General features: G+C 49.9%; 1 pseudogene across 1 annotated transcript in view; it reads left to right on the forward strand.

Moving 5' to 3' along the window:
* LOC147701942 (manganese-dependent ADP-ribose/CDP-alcohol diphosphatase-like) overlaps positions 1-21,500 on the forward strand; it is a 103,534-nt pseudogene that overhangs the window by 17,005 nt on the left and 65,029 nt on the right. Inside the window, exon 3 of the transcript XR_015297486.1 lies at positions 12,646-12,762. The product of XR_015297486.1 is annotated as a manganese-dependent ADP-ribose/CDP-alcohol diphosphatase-like (transcript). The remainder of the gene's footprint in view (positions 1-12,645; positions 12,763-21,500) is intronic.

The following is a 21,500-nucleotide window of genomic DNA, read 5'->3' on the forward strand; positions in this document are numbered from 1 at the left end:
GTTTGGGTCCTATCTCTGACTGGCTTAGACCACTCAAATATATTACACAGAAAAATGGCCAGACAGGTTTAGTTTTTTTGAATTTTTATCACACCTAGCCAAGAAGTTCTAGGTGGTACGACTATTTTATTTTAGTCTTTTTTTCTTTTTCTAGAAAAACTTCGTACATTAAATTTCGTATGTCACCTAAGGAACAGTCATCAAACAATAATAAACACATACAGACATTAATACATTATACACAAAATCAATACTGTGAATTGCAATATACACCAAATACACGCTTGTACAATGCCTCCAATTATTTCATTAAAAGGCACCAGTCCTTCATATTAAATGCAAATAGACAGGCGGACAAAACAGTTCATTGGCAATGCCTTCCTGTCTCACTGAGCCAGAGACTAGATTGCTGCCTGGGGTCACACTACTAGGGGTAGAAAGTATGGTAATATTTAATAGCCCTAGAGGCACCCCTCTTTTCTTTCCCGGGCTTGGGGTCAACGCGTTTCGAACCACTGTGTAGTTTAAGGGTTCTCCTCAGGACACGGACTGGAGGTGGCCATAACTGTAAAGGATAATAATGGGATTTGGTGTCAGTATTATAGGAACTATTAACAATGTTACTAGACTCTCAGACTCTCTTATTGGTACTATTAAATACCTGTGTTTAGCATCATAGACCACTGTTGTAGAAAGTTGCCAATCGAATGTAAGGATTCTGTGGATAGATACAGACATAAAAAAGAATCTGTCACCAGAATTCTCACAACGCTATGCTTAAACGATTACTACCGGCCGCCCTGTTCATGGACCCTACCTTCAAGAATTGACGAGGTGAAGGAATGAGGGGAGGAGCGCCGGCTGCTCTTTGGCACCGGAACCTCTTTTCGTGCGTGCTTCTCAATCGGATTAGTTCATTCTCTGTTAAAACGGGAAGTACCAATAATTAGGTGTGTGCCCCGTCTCTCGTAGCTATTTCCACACGCGTATGAACAATACTCCGCGCTCTATCCGAGCGTGGCTCACCGCTTACTTGCTAATTTGGCAGCTGTCTCCGTTCATTCTCGCTTGGCGTCTGACGTGTAGACGCCGCAAGCATGATTCTATCTTTTTTTTGTAAAATCTTTATTTTGAGTAGAAACAGGAAAAGAAAATAAATAAAACTGCGGAGGTGCCACACATTTCCCCACGCAGGGGGCACAATCAGAAACCAAAGATCAACGGCATTCTATGGTAACAGATGCACATCAAGTCCGTAATCAATCAATCAATGTTGTAAGCAGCAAAGCAATATTGCCGGTGTGCCTGTCAACGGGCAACGTACGATAAGAAAGCTAAATATGGTAACTGTCCGGTCCACGATTCCTCGTACCCAGAGTGAACAAGCTATGGGCCCGTCTGCGGGCACCTCAACAAACCCAAGAACCAGGAAACTAACCGCAACCCCCCACCCCCCTCCCCCCAGGGTGGTGACTCCATACATACCGCACTTACACACAATCATTCATACTAGACCTGAAAGAGATGTAGTGACCGCAATGATGCAGGGCAGACAGCCGAAGGTAAGCCCTTAGAGAGGTAGGTAACCAAGGGTCCCCACTTAAACTGGAAATTCTTGAAATTGCCGAGGAAGATGTCCGCCACTCTTTCCATGCTAGGCAGCTTCCAAAGCCGTGCATGCCACAAGGAAATTGCTGGTGCCTCTTTCTTTTTCCATGCGGCGGCTAGCGTAAGCTTGGCCGCTCCAAGGCAGAGCCACAGAATCTTTTTGTCCGTACGTGTCTGATACTCAAGGCCGGGCTCACGCAGGCCCAACAGGACATAGGCCATAGAGTCCTCCAAGGGGTAGCCAAGCACGTCCCTGATGTGCGAGAGAATCTCCTCCCAGTATGGTCGAATTACCGGGCAATCCCACCAAATGTGGCGGAAGTCCCCAAGAAACCCACAACCCCTACAGCACCTGTCAGAGGTGGCCGGGAGTATGCTATGGAGCCTGGCTGGGCATAGATACCAGTGCATGAGCGTCTTGAGATGGGCTTCCCTCAAATGCAGCGAGTGGTTAAACGCTGACAAATCCCTCCACAATGCCGACCACTCTGTATCGGAGATATCTCTCCCCAACATCTCTTCCCACTGCCCCATGTAGCGAGGCCGAGGCGCCACCGCTGACTTAAGCAAGAGTTGGTATATGAAGGAGATGACTCCTCTCATGGCAGAAGTTCGTAGTATGAAGGCCTCAAAGGACGACGGGGGTCTCGTAGCTGCCTCCAACACCCCAGGCGTCGTGGCCCAGTGTAGCAGCTGGACATGGCGACACTGTTCCAACGGGGGGACCCCTTAGTCCCTCATACGAAGGTGAGGGGTTCCTGGCCATGAAACAAATGGGTCAGAGCCCTGCAACCGCCTTCCCTCCAAACCTCGAAGGCCCCCTCTCGCATCACCGGCGGGAAGGCCGGGTTGAAGTGTAAAGGCGCGAACGGCGAGGGGAATGTGGTCCAGCGCTCATCCGTGGCCAATGTGTCCCAAACCTTCAGCGTGGTACCCGTTGGGGTACTAATATAGGCGTTCAATGGACGGTCCTTCTTAGGCTTCCAAGCCAAGTCCCAGACCGATCTGCCAGCCACGATCCATGTGCAACCAATGTTTTTCTGACGTTTGTTGGGACCACTCCACTAGCACTCTCAGTTGCGCCGCTTTGTAATAGAGCTGCAAGTCAGGAAGTCCCACGCCGCCCTCGGACCTCGGCCATCGCAAGACTGCAAAGGAAAAGCGTGCCCAACCCCCTTGCCACACAAATCGCAACATCTGAGTCTTGAGGTGCCGGAAAAATTTGTTGTCTAGTGGAATAGGCAGTGCTTGAAATAAGTACAGATATTTAGGTAGAAGAACCATCTTAATAGCATGGATTCTGCCCAGCCATGATAAGAATTTAGGTTTCCACCGATCCAATTCCGCTCGGGTCTTTGCTAACAAGGGTGGAAAGCTAGCCGAGAACAGTTTCCCCACCGTCGGTGTCAGATGGACCCCTAGGTAGACAATCGAACCGGTGGCCCAGGCCAAAGGCGTCAAGGGCCGTACTCGGTCCACCTCCGCCTGCGAAAGTGTAAGATTCAGGATATACGACTTGTCGTAGTTGACTTTGAAGCCGGCCACCTCTTCATATCGCATCAGGGCCTCCCTGATACATGGTATCGAGTGTTCCGGGTCCGCTACAGAGAGCAAGACGTCGTCCGCGAAGAGCGTAATTTTATGTTGCTCTCCTGTGAACGGAAGGCCCCGGATCCCTTCATGTTCCCGCACCGCCATTGCCAATGGCTCGATGCTCAACGCAAAGAGAAGGGGGGAGAGGGGGCAGCCCTGCCTAGTGCCGCGAGAGTGCGGGAAGAACGCTGACAGATGGCCATTCACCGCCACTCGAGACCTGGGACTGCAAAAATTTGCCCTCACCATGGTGATGAACTTCTCCGAGAAACCGAAGGCCGACATCGTATTGAACAAGAATCCCCAGTCCACACGGTCGAAAGCCTTTTCGGCATCCAAACCCACGAGGACCGCCGGGATTCGGAACCTGTCTGCTTTTTCAATTAAGTGAATCACCCTTTGCGTGTTGTCGGGAGTCTAGCGCCCTTTGATGAATCCCGATTGGTCAGGGTGTATGATCGCCGGCATCAAATCCTGCAGCCTGTGCACCAAGATCGCTGAGTACAGTTTGGCGTCTATGTTGAGAAGCGCTATGGGGCGGAATGAAGAGCACTGGGCGAGGTCCTTCCCTGGTTTAGGCAAAACCGTTATCACGGCCTCTACAAGGGAGCCAGCGGAAGAGCCAGACATGGCCATGTCATTAAAAAGGGATACTAAAAAATCACAGAGTTCGGTGGTGTACGATTTGTAAAAGATGGCGGTATAGCCATCAGGCCCAGGGGCTTTGTGAAGTTTCAAGTTCTTGATGGCCTCCAGCACCTCCTCCCTGGTAATCGGGGCCTCCAGCAATTCATTCCACTCTTTAGATATCTGGGGGAGGGGTAGGCGCCGCAAGTACTCCCGTTGATCACCCGCGTGGAGCCTGTCCCCCGCATAGAGGTCCGCATAGAAGCGGCCAAATATGGCTGCTTTCGTTTCGTCCCGGTGTTGCAGCACGCCCGACGCATCTCGGATCCCTCCGATATACTCACGCTCCCTCCTATCATGCAGTTGACGAGCCAGGTGTCTACCTACCTTATTCCCACAAGAGTAGGATTGTCTGCCCAACCTCAACAGCGTAAATTCGGCCCTGTTATTATAGTGGGCTCTCAGCTACCCCCGTACCGCCGTCAGCGGCCGGAGGGTCAGTCTCGAGGGATTACGCTTGTGAGCTTGGTCGAGGGTTGCCAACTCTGCCTCCAGATCTTCCCGCTCCCGGCGCCGCAATCGATTGAGATGTGCATTGAGGCCCAGGCACGTGCCCCTGATTGACGCTTTAAATGCGTCCCAGGTAGTGGAGTCCGAGGTATCAGACACGGGGTTAAGCTCAAAAAATTCCCTTATGGCTTTCCGCAGCGCTTTATTAGAGGTATCATCCCTGACCACCGAGGCTGGGAAGTACCATTTCCGCTGCCCTTCGCCGGCCGGTGACCAGCGTAGGCTGAGCACCAGCATACTGTGATCAGAAACTGAAAGCGGAAGAATGGCAGAGTTGAGGACATCTCCCCTAAGAGCCTGGCTGAGGAAAATGTAATCCAATCGTGAGTAGGAGTGATGTACATGTGAGAAGAATGTGTAATCCCGGGATGTAGGGTGAGTAAATCGCCAGCTATCAACCAGCCCCAGTTCCCCAACCAACTGCTGCGATGAAGCAGAAAACATGCCCGTGTCTGCCCTGTTGGCACCAGAGCTATCTACTGTCCTATCCCACACCAAATTAAAGTCCCCCATTAAGAACAAGTGCCCCTCAGCAAAGCCTCCCACCCTCTGCAACAAGCTTTGTAGAAACCCATTCTGACCAGCATTGGGGAGATACACCACTACAAAGGTACACAACCTCCCTTGAACAAGACCTTTCACCATCAGCCAGCGGCCATCCTTATCATTGCGCACCTCCACAGGTTGGAAGTGCAGCGCAGCGCGGAAGAGGAAAGCCACCCCTCTATGTTTCGTGGAAGCAGAAGACCTGTATATAAGGGGATATGCCCTATGCCGAAGGCGCAGCTCATCCTTGCGCGCTAAATGAGTCTCTTGGAACCCCACAACATCCAACTGGTGATCGGTCACATATTTCCATACCTTCTGTCGCTTTTGCAGGGAATTCAGGCCCTTAACGTTCCAAGTTCCTATACTAACAGGCATAATGGAGCGACAAACCATACCTCTCTACAATCACCTCAAAAGTCTCCCCCCCACACCGGAAAGTCCATCAATCGCAGGCAATGCAGGAGAGAGTCCCAGGACACAGCCCCCCCCCCGCCTCCACCACTCTGACAGTAAGTCTTCAGCGACCTTGGAGCAAACCGCCCCCACCCTATGCACGCCATAGCCACCCTCACAGATCCCAGCCACACACTCCTCAGCTCACCCGCGTCACCACCACTGGCCCCCCCTTCCCATCCACCCGTCAACTCCCCAACCCCTCCCCACAGGACCACCCTACCCCCAGAAGAACCCAAACATAATACCATACCAAACAACCCAATCAAAATGGAAGGACCAAACCACCCGCGAAGATGGCAGTCCAAAAAGTCCAGGAAGTCCTCTAGGGGGCGAGAGGGGAACACCTGTTGGTGCATCCCAATGACCATATACCGGGGTGTCTTCCCACAAAGTACAAATGAACCCACGGTACCTGCACGGTCATGTCCCTCCGGCGCCAGTCAGACCACACTCCACAGGTCATGCCGCCCCGGAGCCAAGCTGTGAGGCCGCCAGGGTGGCGGAAGCAACAGAGGCCACCGCCTCATCTCTTTCTTGAAGACTGGCAGCCCGGTCCGGCATTCTCCTCTCCACCTCTCCGCCCACTCTGTGCCAGGAGGGGGATCGCCGCTGTCCCCTCGCAGAAGGACTCCCGCTGCCAGGTGGAGATTCCGTGTCATCGATGCCCAGGAGGTCCTTTGCCACCTGTAGGGACCTGATTTGTGCAGGCCTGTTTTGCCATCGGAAAATGATGCGGAACGGATGACCCCAGGAATAAGCAATGTTACGTTCCCTCAAAAATGCAGTCACGGGTCGAAACTCACGCCGCTTCCGTAGGGTGGATGCTGCCAGGTCCTGATATAGTTGAGGATGATGACCCCGAAACTGCAAAGACGGAGTCTCCCGTGTCTTCCGCAGAATGCGCTCCTTCAACTGAAAATCGTGAACACAGACTAGGATGTCCGGCGGAGGGCCCCCTCCATGCCTGGGCAGCCCAACCCTATGCGCCCTGTCCATCTTGATCTCACTAATGTCTTCATCGTCCAAAATCTGTAGGAACAGCGCTAGCACATAGCCCCTCAAATCGCCAGACTCCCCGTCCCATGGCACCGATCGTATGCGGATGTTGTTCCTTCTGGAGCGATTCTCCAGATCCTCCACGTGCGATTGCAGGTCCAGATTTTGTTCCGTGAGGCGAAGCACGTCTTGTTGCAGCTGGTGCACATCATTTGCCACATTCAGGTCGTGGTCCTCCAGGTTAGCCACCCTTTCACCGATACCATCCACGTCCCTCCTCACCTCTCGAAGGCAAAAAGCTACGTCATGAACGCCTTGGTGGCCGGGGCCTCATCGTCCTTCGACGCAGACGAAGCACTCGTCCCAGGGGACGGTGGATGCTGGGGTCCTTTGGTTAGGTCATCCCTCTCCGCGGGTTGCCCGCCATCTTGAGCCTCCTGGTCACTGACAGACTCCCCCAGTGGTCGTGTGTGTCCTCCCCAACTTGTAACTGGGCCGACAGTGCCGACCGTAGGTCCACCAGGAGACACCTCCGGCCCGGGCCACCGATAGTGCTCCCCACAAGCAGACTCCTCCGTGCACAGCTGCGGCCCCCAGGAAGTGGCCCCTCTCGACCAGCCACCCTCCGTCGCGGTTAGGCCCAAGTCTTCCGATAGCAACCCCCAGCTCTCGGTCCACCATAAATTAGATGGGTGCTGCAGATGAATAGGCTCCCCAGTGTGCGGTCCAGACCAGGGCCTCCGTTGCCTGTCCCTTTCGTTGGCGCCAAATGCGTGCTGTTCCACGAGCCGCTACCGGCGTCTGATCACCAGGCCGCAATGGCGGCGCCCTGTCGTTGCGCCCACGCCGATGAAGCTGGAGTGTTGGGGCGGCACCTCCAAGGCAGCAGCTTCAGTCCGCCACGGGCGCCCAGTGCACTATGCCCTCCAAAGGCCAACATCCGCCCCGATCACCGCAGAGCTACCCGCTCCGCCGGGCGAGATAAACCGCCTCCTCCTTTCCCCCGTCTTGTGTGGTATCGCAGGGTAGAGGGGGAAGGTTCCGATCTAGTGCAGCGGACCGCCGCAGGTCCGGGCTCCCTGTTCTGCTCGTCTGCAACAGGGGCAGCCCTCGCACTCCAGGCCGAGGGCTGGTCAGGCCTCAGACCCCTCTAGGCCGCTCACCTCTGCGGCGTCCCGGCTCCTCCGCTCCTTTGCTCCAGTTCCCCCCTCCGGCGGTAACCACGAGCACTCAGGTTCCGCACCGCAAGCAGGGAGGGGGGGGGGTCCGCCCCTCGACAGCGCCGCCGACTCTCTCCGGGCACCGCGACTCTAAGAGGAGCCCGGCCTTCACCACTCCCCTCCAGCCGCCGACCCTCTCTTCCGCTTCGGCGACCGCCCTCTACTCCAGGGCGGGGACGTCCAGGCCTTTCTTTGCTGCCGCTGCCGTGGCGGACCTGTTCACTCCAGACAGCTCCGGGAGCCGGACCAAGCTGCCAAAGTGCTCTCCGCGGGTGCGGGTTCGGCTCCGCAGGGGAAAACCCCCAGGCAAGAAACGGCTCCGGGGTGCTATACGAAGCTTAGTGGAGTTCGGCGCCGGAGGGACCGTAAAAAGCGTCTCACTCCGTCGCCATCTTGGCCACGCCCCCTGATTCTATCTTTTAAAGGGGCCGCACATGATTAGACGTGCATGGAGCAAAGCGAGGCAAGATGGTATTTGTAGTGCATCTTTCCATCAAAGTCAACTCGAGCTGGCACAGCTGTCACAACTGTCAGTCACAGACATATTCTTGCGTGGAACATCATAAAGACTGAGCCGGTCATAGGTTACTTAATTCAGACAGTCAGTTCAACCTGGAGAGGGCTGTATCAAATTTCAGTATCAGATACGCTTCTTTTTGTGACAAGCGTATATCTGGGTCCCCACCGCCGGAGGTTTTTATCACAGCCAACACAGTCCATTTTAAATCATTCACCGAACGACTTTGTTGTAAAAAGTGAGACACCAATGGAGCTGTCAGTACTTTGTTGTTGATTCGTGAGCGATGCTGAAAATCCTCTGTCGCACCTCCTGTGTCGTCTTACCAATGTAGACCTTTTTGCATGGACATTGGATCGCATATACTGCATACTTCGTCTTACAATTTGTGAATTCTTCATGGTGCCAAAGCTTCTTTCCGTCCGTGAACAAAGAGCCTTCCAATGTGAGACTACACACGGAACAAGTGCCACATTTGTGGTGTCCTTTAACAGGGCTAAGTCCAAAGAGAGTGCTCTGAGTGTCTCTTTTGCTCGGTGGGCGTGTAGATGTGATTTGCTGCCCTATACTCCGATTCTTTTTGAGTTCAAACAGGGGGGGACACACATCAGGCAAAACTTCTTCCACTAAATGCCAAGAGTTTTGAATGATTTTCGGAACAGTGCCATCTCGGCAGCTGTCGCTGCCAGGTGTACAGTGTGCAGGGTGGGGGGTTTCTTTCCCCCACCCACCGGTACCCCCGTCGGACCACCTGGATTTTGCTTGTTTTAGTATTCAGGAGCACCTGGCAGAGCTTTAAAACAAAGCTTGCCTGACCAAAGCAACAAGGGAACTGTCTTTAAGAAGGGGAATGTGAGGAGGGCGTAGTGTCCCTCTGTTAAGAGCGAAAGGACGCCCCCCCACGGAGACCGCTCAGCTAGGACTGGGTGCAGTTTGTGGGATGGCCTGGTGAGCTCCACTCAGTCTCGGTTCATGCTTTGCTTGCTAGCTGTTGGCACTTTTGTTTACCTATTTACTTGCTGATCTGCTTATCTGCTTACCTGTTTACCTGCTTACCTCTTTATCACCTACCAGCCTACTTTTATCTCCTTTTTTGGTAATTGGTGCTATCATCTCAGCCGCATTTTTTTGCATTCTCTGGATAGACTTTTCAGACTGTACGTGGGGCCTATATAAATTTCCCTGTTGAATGTGCCATCCTTACGTGCTATTAGTGATCCTCTGCGACTTCTAGGGTTCTCAAATGATTCTTGTGTCCTGACACTTTTTCCCTTCCCTGTGGGTCCCCCTATTGTATTCCTTTTCCCTTTTCATAAATTGTTGGCAATAGTGATTCCAGCGATACCGTAGATATCTGTGGACCAATAACAAGGGTATCTATTGTCTGTGAGCCCACGAACTAACAACATTCGCTGGTGATACCTTCCAGGTGCCTGCGCTCAGGGCGTACAGTGCGCTCCTCCGCTCTTTTCAGGATCTTCCGCAGGGTCGCCAGGGTCCGCATCAGGGCCAGCTAGTTGTCCCTCCATTCACACTAGCCCTCTCACGTTACAAAAAACCATCAGGTGGAAAAATAACAGGGTCACCTGTCACACCTGAAATCCCACCCCACTGTGTTGTCAATGTTCTCGAAGGGCATGAGGGGCACGGAGATAAAAGATAAAGATTCGGATGTAGCCTCTGTTGTAGTTAGTGAGGATGAGGCGGGTGCTTGCTCAGCTCTTTCTGAGATGACTATTCCACATTACCCAAAGATCACCTATCAGAACCCAGGGGGAGTAATTCCACTAACTCGGGTCACTGATAAGTGTGCCTTAATGGTGGTAGTTGAAGACACGCAGATGGAAATGGACATGGTTATTGAAGAAGTCAAGGGCCAAACTCAAATCAATTTTGACGATAACTCATTGCCCATATCTGTGGGGCTGGTATCCTCGGTCGAAAAAACTGGCCCTTTGAATGCTGCAGAGCCATCACCTGGCCATGTTTCTCTTAAAATGTCCACCCAAATACAACAGATTGTAGATTGCAGCCTCGAACCAGTGGACTTGGTGGACTTGGAGGAGTATACCATGCCAGACACGCCATACCAATGGAAAAAAACCAAGTAATGGAGGCCAACTTGAAAACACCAGTTTCCGACAATCACGCTAGTTGCCCCCATATGGCAACTTTGTATAGTAGCACCCCCTCTAGTGAGTCCTGTGCGCAATCATTAGGTCTGTCAAAATCTGAGGTGTTAGAGGCGTCTCAAAATAAAGGGGTACTGGATGTTTGGCAACTATTAAACATTAAAGATTGGGAAGGGGGGCAATTTTGCAACACTTTATGCTTTAGGGAGGATTCTCTTGTCCATTTTATCGCTACTGGAGAAAAACATTCTCAATTCTGATCACATGTTGGATGTTCTTTCACAGTTTTTAATGGGGGTCCAGAAGCTCAATTCTGTTAGTCCCTGTTTGTAAGGTAGAAAAGGGCATTGAAATAAAATCTCAGGCATGCCAGACACACATAGAGGTATCAGAGTTGGAAATCCAGGTGAAGGGTTGGGAAGACAAGGGCGTTGTCCACACCATTGTCCAGAGATAGTCCCATGTTATGTAATGGCCCTGAAAAACACATGATGCTGTGCTAGATCCAGGCCATGGATATTGTCCTTCCTATCCTTCTGGGCAGGAGTACTCTCCCAGTATGGATTGATCCTAGCCAAGGAGGTTTTTAGATGAAGCTCCTGTACATGCTTTGCATACAGAGCAAACGTCAGAGTCGGGGATTGACTGAAGGGTAAGCGATAATACATGTGAAGGATATCTACCAGGGCAAGCATCTGATATTCTGATTTTTGCTTCCCTGTTTGATATAGAATCACCTCCACTCTATTGAAGCTCCCTGTTGCTGTAACTATCAGAAATGCAGGACTTGCAATTAGTAATTAGTAAAGACATTGAGGGGGTTTACTAAGCCCTTAGTAGTGAGTCTCCAAACTCTAGAGTCACATTCTGTTCAGGGATAATGGCGATGTTAGTTATGGCGAAGGTTGATCATTTCAGGAAAAAAGGGATCGATGTGTTCCCATACGAGGAGCCTTTTTAGGTCCGTATGAATCCCATAGGAAAGACTGCCAGGAGCTAGGTAGCATGTTATCCAAAATAAGGGGTGCCATAAACCTGAAAGATTTGTACCATGCAGTTTGCATGCAGCTTTTGGATGGCAGTTCATATCTCACTTTGCTAGATTACTACTGCAACTTATGAACTGCATAGTAAAAGAATGTCTGTGACAAAAGCAGTAACCCAGCGAGTTACGCACATAAAATACTGTTCTTTGATATGCATGGTAAACGTTCTTTGTAGTAGGCAAATTAGCCCTCTGCGCTACCTCAGATGAATCAAAACTGAGACTAGACAAAACTCCCATCTCTCTCCAGAAGGGACAGTAATCATGACTCTTTTATTGTTTGTTGCCCGAAAACTGCTGGATATACAAGGAACATTGCAGTGCTATTGAAACTGTTGCACTGCTACAAAACCGACGCCCCCATTAACAAAACTGGCCCTCCACCCTTCCAGCCACGTGGGGAAACGCCCGATGCCCTGAATGGCTAGTTTTGTCTTGGCCAGAATATATTGTAGGAAAACAGGGAGGATGAGATAACACAACTCGTAATTCTGATCACTGAGGAAACTTCTTCTTTAGAGATCAGAATTTAGCCCTTAACTTGTAAGGATGCCTAAGCAGGGAACGCAGGGAACATAGGTGGTACAAAATGGCTGTTTACATGGTCTCCAAAGCATTCTGTGCTTTCTGTTTATTGTATACTAGGGGCCCGTCCTGACGTTGTCCGGGTATGACCGACATGTGTCCAATTAGAATGCGCCCTAGCGATATGTGCCTCTTGCCGTCCTGTCTGCAATCAGAATGCGCCCCAGCGATATGTGCAGGCGCCGACGCGTGTGTACCTGCTCTGAAGCGCTGGCCTCACAGTCTGCCCCAGCGATATCTGGCTCTTGCCGTCCTGCCGTGCACATTGTGCCCGTGCTCTGCATCCACAGCACGGCGTGATGCACTGAGACGCCACACGCCGCGTCTACGTCACCCGACTGTGTACTCAGCCGCAGCGATAGAACGCTGTTCACACGCTCCAAACGTCACCCGACGGCGTACTCCGCTGCCGCGATAGAACGCTATTCACACGCTCCAAACATATGCACACGCCCACCTCAGAGCCGGTGTTACTTCCAACGGACTACTTTGTCACACAACGTGCGGTGTCCCCTCCAACGTATATGTTGCGCCGGTGTATAGCCTATGTCCATCTGCTTTGCCTCACCTTTCCAACGCTGCATGCGGTGCTCCAGTTGGCGCTGTGGTTCCGGAGCTTACCCGCCTCAAAGGTTTGGTCTCTCTCTTTATTATATTAAGTATGGATTTTGCTATCAGAATTTCCATCCACAAAATGGCACTTTTCAGTTGTTATTATACGTGCTCAATATGGGTTCTTCATTACAGATTTTCCCGAAATTCAGTTTGTTGAGTTTAACGGAGGACTCAGCCAAGAGCAGCTAAGCTGGTTAAATAAAATCCTTACCTATTCTGATGAGAACGATGAAAGAGTTGTGGTGGCTAGTAAGTTGGTTTTATATTTTTATTTTCAACAACTGTACAGATGGCAAGTAATATTTCAACTCAACTGTATAAATTTGAATGTCTTATGTTCACGGTGACTTTAAAGAAAGCTATTAATACCAGCTTCAGAAGGTAAAATCCAAAGAAACTGACCACTTCTATATTTTCAGGTCAGTTGTTGTTTTCTAATGTAATCTTGATTTAGAAGTTAAAAACAATCCACACTCTATTTAGCGTTGTGTTGCTAGATATGTAACCATAATTACATGTATAGTAGTCTCAATGAAACGTAGCAGTTTGGCATGTCATGTCATGAAATGTGGCTTCTTTTTAATACCCTTCTAATATGACTGCTCATTTAGTGGTGGGATAAAGTGGGTTATTTACTAACGTTTTGCGTGGGTACTTGTTATCACAAAGAATTACCTTTATTTACTCACCATTAAACAGCCTGCGAAAGTAGCACACAATTGCGCAGCGTCCCATGAGTGCCCAGGCAACCCTTAACACCTTCCGAGCGTCGAATGTTCAGCACCCAGTGCTGAACGTTTGAATAACGAATGCTGACCCATCGGCCAACGGTCGTGCGCAGCACTGGCAAGGTAGTGCTCGTGACGACCGTTGGCCGACAGCAGCACTTAAAGGGTTAATAAATCAAGGCCTAAATAGGTTGGTATGGTTCTAAAGAGTAGATAGTGACACCAGTTTCCACATGTGCTGATTGGTCTCAAAGCATTTTCCTACCTATTAGATCATCCTGGTCTGAAGTTGGCTATCTATTTGTAATCACTCTAGCAACTGACACAAGTGGTTTTGTAACTCGAGAGAGCTTTATTCTGCATGATTACTGGTTGCAATGTTAAATACACCCTTATATATGATGAAAACCTACAGTGAACACAGGTATATCTTCTGCACATTGGTCTTTGTGTTGCTGTTGAAACACACACCCTATTGCTCGGAGTTGGAGTGAGAATCAGCAGGATCGGCGTGGAAAGCGGTTCACGGAGGCGACACGGCAGAGGGCCGGGATGGCTCCCGGCACCATCAATCAGATTGGGTAGGCTGGAGTTTTCTGGCTTACGGCTGGAGTATCTTAAGCAGCCTGAAACTCCAGTGTGGCCTGGGCAGCATCAGGAACTTGAACTCTCCAGTTGCGGAGTGGTCAACATTTGCAGCCGGGAACAGGAAGCCCGCAAGTCTCCTCAGCATCCATATTAGGCCTATTAGCAGTGGTTTTAGAAGCCTGAGCTCTTGAGGTGTATAGAAGCGGTTGGAGTTATGTTCTTCAATTGTTCTGCCTTTCTTAATTTCTTCTTCCATTCTTCTGCCTCCATTTGCGTCTGTTTGTCTGTCATTTCTGGCAGCCCACTATCGTGCTTGATTTTGGTCTCTGACTGTGCCTGTGACCTTCTGTTGGACTACTGCCAGCCAGTATTCCCTTGTTGCAACTCAAAACTCTATCTCGAAGTTTAAGTTAAAGTTCAAGCCAAGCTAAGCCAAAATTTAAGTAAAGGCCCATGGAGGGGTACGAACTGGTGCTTTGAGTAATCTCCTGCTAAGGTGAGCGCTGTGGTTACTTTTGTATGATTTTTCCACTTTGAGTTCTGCACCGCCATTCATTGTGCTCACCACCCTTGGGGAGGCGAGAGGCGGTGGGCATGCGGCAGGGTGGTGACAGCCACAGTGCCTGTAAGAATGCACTGCTGGAGCAACAATCTGGAGTAATTCTCTGGAGAACCTAAAGGAAGGTGTGGGAACGGCTATTGGTAGAGGTGGCGGCAGTAGTAACAGACAAGTTACTTACCTTCAGTAAAGCCTTATCTGGTAGAGACATGATCTAGGTGCAGATTTCTTAACTTTGAATTTCCTAAGTGTCAGACTAGATCCAGAACATTTTTCTTCAAGCAATACCCCTGTAAGCCGGTGGGTGGCTTCAGTAGGCTCTGCGTAACGTCGGCGGCGGCGCCTGCACCATTGTGATGTCTGCATCACCTATAAAGGCACCACCTCAGCCTACTGATGTAAGCTACTTTTCACAAATTTCCACGCCAGAAGCGCTGAGCCATGAAGTGCACTGACATTTGGGTGTTTCTGAACAACTAGGGCTCTGAAATGGGTCAGCCTTGACCCTGGAAAACTATCAGCAGAGCTTGGAAGATGGGTGGATTGGTAAGGAATCTGCGACTAGATCGTGTCTTTACCAGATAAGGCATTACTGGAGGTAAGTAACTTGTCCATCTGATAGAGACATCTAGCCACAGATTCCTTACCTTTGAATAGATAATCAAGCAATACCATCCCTTCATGAGGGACTGTGGACAAGTTTGGACAAGGAAGTCCCGCAGAACAGAGCTACCTAAAAGGACATCACTGCGGATTTGACTGTTCAGGTAGTAGTGCTCGGTAAACTTGTGCAGGGATGCCCACGTTGCTGCCTGACAAATGTTGAGGACTGGACCTCCACGTTGTAACCCCGTAGTAGCAGTCTTAGCTATGGTGGAGGGAGCCCTTAAGCCTTCAGGGGCTGCTTTTCGGCCAGAGCGTAGCACATTTTGATGCAGAGGACGACCCATTGCAAGATTGTCCTCTTCTGCTTTACGCAATCTTTTTTTCTTTCCAGTGTGCCCAAGAGTTGATCATCCACCCAGAACTCTTTAGTCCAGTCAAGGTAGAATGACAACTCTTGATTAGGGTCCAGACAGTGGAGACGCTCCTCTTCTTGAGAGGGGTGCAGAGGAGCTTAGAAAGTGGGCAAGGTGACAGATTGCCCCGGATGGAATGGTGTTACCATTTTCAGGAGGAAAGGGGCCCTAGTGTGAAGCACCAATTTATCAGGGAATTTTGTCAGGTATGGAGGCTTGGATGACAAAGCCTACAATTCGCTCACCCTCCTGGCAGAAGTGATTGCAACTAGGCAATAGGCTGTTTTGATGGTAAGCAGTCGGAAGTCGGAGGGGGCGGTTGTGCAGCGGTTCGATGGAAGGTAAGAACCAAATTACGGTTCTATTGGACATAATGAAAGGGGAAGGTGGGAACATATGTACAAAGCCTTTAAGGAATCTATTTACAATGAGAGATTTAAATAATAAGGGTTGGTCTGGCAGCCTCAGGACGGCAGACAGGGTCGAAAGGTACCCTTTGAGAGTGCACAGTGGAGAGCCTTTTTGGGCAAGGGTCACAATAAAAAGCAAAACTTGAGAGAGAGAAGCAGAAAGAGGATCAATAGACCTTTCTGTAGGTTGTATGATGTTACAATGAATGCTTTTACCCGCATGCCATTACAATGCAATGTTTTACCCCAACTTGCTGTCAGGGGTGCGCTGCAGTTTGGAATAGAAAAATGTTCTATTCCAACTCCAGTCTGTGCAACAGTAGGGAAGATTTTGGAGTTCAATCCAACACTTTATACCCCCTACAGAAAGTCATTTTCATTGTAATGGCATGCAGGGTGAAAGCAAGCATTGTAATGCATGTGTTGTAACGGTTGTGTCCCCTTTCGGTACTATATTTTAGAAATGTGTTCCCCCAGCAGGTATACACAGTGTTGATCTAGGGCCGCTAAAATAACACTGCAAACTTCTGGAAGAAGTTTGAATGCTATTTATGGCTGCCGTTCAATCTCCACACAAGAAGGCGTAGAGTTGACAGGTTCGAGAACCCTCCCCTGCTGTTGCAACAGATGATCTTCCTGAAGGGGCAGCCAGACTCTCTGTGCCCTGTCTGGAGCCTCAAGAATTACTTGGGCCCAGTCACTCCTGACCATCTTGAGAAATATGGAAAGGAGTTGTATGGGCAGAAATGTCTAAAGGAGGCCTGACCTTCACTGGAGATGAAAAGTGTCTCAGAGCAAGAGCCACCTTGGAAACTCCTATTATTAGTGCTCTCTAGGTAAGCCCGGCTTCCAACTACACTTGCACTATGTTATGCTCAACCTTGGATGTAAGTGTCCTTACGTATTGGTTACTAGGTGCTTATACGTGACTATTCCGGTCCAGGACAACGTCCAATTATTGCTATGTTAGTTCCTGTTCCCCTCCATGCAATCCCATATGAAGTTGTATTTGGCATAACCTTTTGTCTTCCTATTGCATAGGTAAATTCTATCTACACAATTGTGATTCCCTACCCGTAAATCACATATGGTTTTGTGTGACACTTGCGCCGTGTATGGTTGGCACTTACCCTAGGTAATCACCCACACGTGTGCAGGGTTTCTCCTTAAGCATGGCGTGTATACTGCAATTGCTCTTAGCTATTGTTAGAGTTCGGAGGGGTAATTTATGTTTTATATATGTTTTGTCTCCCCTTTGCAAATACAGGCTTTTTATGCAGGCAATACACTGGTTGTCCTGCTGATGAACCTTGATTTAGATAGGATCGAAACGCCGTCAACAGTATATGTAGTTTAAACATGAGTTCACTATTGTGTGGCATAATTTTGTGTGTTTTTTCTACATGAGTCAAGCTAAATCAATTTTCCCAATTCTGTAGCTGCTCACAATATGTTATTTGCCTTAGAAACTCATTACCCTTGTACATTGTTTTATTGTTTGTCTAGCCTTGTTGGATACAGGATTGTGTCCCACTGTATTTATGTTTGTTTGACATAATTTTCATCTTCTTATCAATTAAATTTGAGGTCCGGCTGGACTTCTCTTTTCATTATAGTGCATATTGTGGCCTATAATTATTTGACACCGTAATTCCCTCTGTAAGGACCGTTGTTGATTGTGGAGCCTTGGAAACTCCAGCACACAAAACTGCTGACATTGCGTGTTTTCGGCAGAGGTGAACAGATCTAACCAAGGCTCTCCCCATATTTTAAAGAGATCTTGCGCCACTTCCGGATGGAGACGCCATTCGTGATCCGCTAGGCATCGACGGCTGAGTTTGTCCACCCTTGCGTTCAGGAACCGTCCAGGTGTTAAACCACCAGGGATATGCCCTTCTGTTTCAGACAAGTCCAGAGAAGCAAGTCTCTTAACAAAGGGTCCACGACCCCAGGCCGCCCTTTTTGTTGCAGTAAAACATGGCGATGGTTTTGTCTGTGAACACTTGAACCAGCTTTCCCTTGATTGAAGGAAAAAAGACTTTCAATGCCAAGCAAATTGCTTAGAGCTCCAGCAAATTGATGTGGAATCCAGATTCCGCCCGAGACCAAAGTCCTCTGATCTTCACCTCTCCCAGATGGCCGCACCATCTAAGGAATGATGCATCTGTCTGTACTATGTGGTCTGATTGGGGAAGGGAGAGGGATTTGCTTCTGACCCAATTGTGGTTGGTAAGCCGCCACTGCAGGTCCTATGTAGTTCCCTCTGAGATCTGGACCACTGCAGAGCCCAAATATGCCATCTGCCATGTATCATCACTATTCAGAAAAAGGGGGGTGGTGATGGACAGAGCATCTGAATTAAGCAGAATACTCGTACCCAGTCAACAGATCAGGGCTTGATCCATCACCGTTTTATGGTGGACAAAACGATTCAGAAAAAGGGGGGTGGTGATGGACAGAGCATCTGAATTAAGCAGAATACTCGTACCCAGTCAACAGATCAGGGCTTGATCCATCACCGTTTTTTAGCTCTCTGCACCATCCCAGCTCAGAACCTGGCTACATGCAAATTAGTCTGTCCCTGGCCCAGTGCATCATGGGAACAGGGCAGACCAAACTACCACGCCAATTCTTATACTGGAAAGGAAACAAGCTTCCGGGGACCGGTTTCTGGCATTACAGCCGTCTTCGGCCCGGCTTGCTTGAATCCTGATGGTGCAGTGAGCAAGGGACTCATGTCTGAGCATACCCTACCACGCTTATGGTGGACAAAATGATTCCGAAAAAGGGGGGTGGTGATGGACAGAGCATCTGAATTAAGCAGAATACTCGTACCCAGTCAACAGATCAGATCCAAAACGGTGATGGATCAAGCCCTGATCTTTGGACTGGGTAGGAGTGTTCTGCTTAATTCAGATACTCTGTCCATCACCACCCCCTTTTCTGAATCGTTTTGTCCACCATAAGCGTGGAAGGGTATACTCAGATGTGAGTCCCTTGCTCACTGCACCATCTGGATTCAAGCAAGCCGGGCCGAAGACGGCTGAAATGCCAGACACCGGTCCCCGGAAGCTTGTTTCCTTCCCAGTATAAGAATTGGCTTGGTAGTTTGGTCTGCCCTGTTCCCATGATGCACTGGGCCAGGGACAGACTAATTTGCATGTAGCCAGGTTCTGAGCTGGGATGGTGCAGTGAGCTAAAAAACGGTGATGGATCAAGCCCTGATCTTTGGACTGGGTAGGAGTGTTCTGCTTAATTCAGATACTCTGTCCATCACCACCCCCTTTTCTGAATCGTTTTGTCCACCATAAGCGTGGAAGGGTATACTCAGATGTGAGTCCCTTGCTCACTGCACCATCAGGATTCAAGCAAGACGGGCCGAAGACAGCTGAAATGCCAGAAACCGGTCCCCGGAAGCTTGTTTCCTTCCCAGTATAAGAATTGGCTTGGTAGTTTGGTCTGCCCTGTTCCCATGATGCACTGTGCCAGGGACAGACTAATTTGCATGTAGCCAGGTTCTGAGCTGGGATGGTGCAGTGAGCTAAAAAACAGTGATGGATCATGCCCTGATCTTTGGACTGGGTAGGAGTGTTCTGCTTAATTCAGATACTCTGTCCATCACCACCCCCTTTTCTGAATCGTTTTGTCCACCATAAGCGTGGAAGGGTATACTCAGATGTGAGTCCCTTGCTCACTGCACCATCAGGATTCAAGCAAGACGGGCCGAAGACGGCTGAAATGCCAGAAACCGGTCCCCGGAAGCTTGTTTCCTTCCCAGTATAAGAATTGGCTTGGTAGTTTGGTCTGCCCTGTTCCCATGATGCACTGGGCCAGGGACAGACTAATTTGCATGTAGCCAGGTTCTGAGCTGGGATGGTGCAGTGAGCTAAAAAACGGTGATGGATCAAGCCCTGATCTTTGGACTGGGTAGGAGTGTTCTGCTTAATTCAGATACTCTGTCCATCACCACCCCCTTTTCTGAATCGTTTTGTCCACCATAAGTGTGGAAGGGTATACTCAGATGTGAGTCCCTTGCTCACTGCACCATCAGGATTCAAGCAAGCCGGGCCGAAGACGGCTGAAATGCCAGAAACTGGTCCCCGGAAGCTTGTTTCCTTCCCAGTATAAGAATTGGCTTGGTAGTTTGGTCTGCCCTGTTCCCATGATGCACTGGGCATGGGACAGACTAATTTGCATGTAGCCAGGTTCTGAGCTGGGATGGTGCAGTGAGCTAAAAAACGGTGATGGATCAAGCCCTGATCTTTGGACTGGGTAGGAGTGTTCTGCTTAACTTAGATACTCTGTCCATCACCACCCCCTTTTCTGAATCGTTTTGTCCACCATAAGCGTGGAAGGGTATACTCAGATGTGAGTCCCTTGCTCACTGCACCATCAGGATTCAAGCAAGCCGGGCCGAAGACGGCTGAAATGCCAGAAACCGGTCCCCGGAAGCTTGTTTCCTTCCCAGTATAAGAATTGGCTTGGTAGTTTGGTCTGCCCTGTTCCCATGATGCACTGGGCCAGGGACAGACTAATTTGCATGTAGCCAGGTTCTGAGCTGGGATGGTGCAGTGAGCTAAAAAACAGTGATGGATCAAGCCCTGATCTTTGGACTGGGTAGGAGTGTTCTGCTTAATTCAGATACTCTGTCCATCACCACCCCCTTTTCTGAATGTATCATCACTAGCAGGATGCAGGAGGCCATGAGGCACAGCAGCCTTAGAGTCATCCTCACTGAAATCCAGGATAGAAGCCTGAATATCCTGGACTCACCATTCGGGAGTGTAAGCCCGAAACTGCACTCCCATGAAAGGGAGCATCTGAGAGGGACTCAGGTGTGTCTTCCTCATGTTGATAGTGAACTCCAGCAAATGCAGGAGGTTTACCATAGGCTAGAGGTGAGAGACGAGGAAGACTGGCACCCCTGATCTGCGCAGATGAGTTGCGACCACCGCCCTCACTTTGGTGAATACTCGTGGGGTACTGGTAAGGCCAAAGGGTAGCAGGGTGATCTGAAACTGCTCTTGGCCTACCGTAAACCGCAGGTAGCCCCGATGAGCAGGCAGGACAGGAATGTGAAAATAGGCGTCCTGCAAGTCCAACACCACCATCCAATCTCCTTGGTCCAGGGCAGACAATGCCTGAGCTAGAGTGAACGTCTTGAACTTTTCCTTTTTGAGGAAGTAGTTGAGGGCTCGCAGATCTAGGATAGGACGAAGACCTTTGTTCTTTTTCGGAACCAGGAAAGTAGTAGGAATAACAACCACTGCCTACTTCTGGCACCAGAAACCCATCTATGGCTTCCTTGGCCAAGAGTGTCATGACTTCCTCCTGAAGCAAGGTCAGTCGATCTTCCGTCAGCCAGTCCTAAGTTGGAGGCATGGAGGGAGGTGTAGTCTCAAAGGGGAGGGAGTAGCCCCTTTGGACTATCTGGAGAACCTACCTTTCCGAAGTGATGTTCTGCCATTGGTGGATATGATGGCTGATACTGCCAACAACTGGCCGCCCATGATCTGGAAGGGCTGGACTAGGAAGGTTTGGAGGCTGAGGCTGCAGGCTGGGTGGTGGACTTGACCCAACTTCAACTTCTGACCTACCGACCAACAGGGTTGGAACAAGCCGCTACCACGGTGCGCAGATGTTGCTGTACTTGCGCGATCTTGTGGCTGGGGGTTGGCACGGC

Source organism: Lissotriton vulgaris, chromosome 7, assembly GCF_964263255.1.
Source record: "Lissotriton vulgaris chromosome 7, aLisVul1.2, whole genome shotgun sequence".
NCBI classification, from domain to species: Eukaryota; Metazoa; Chordata; class Amphibia; order Caudata; family Salamandridae; genus Lissotriton; species Lissotriton vulgaris.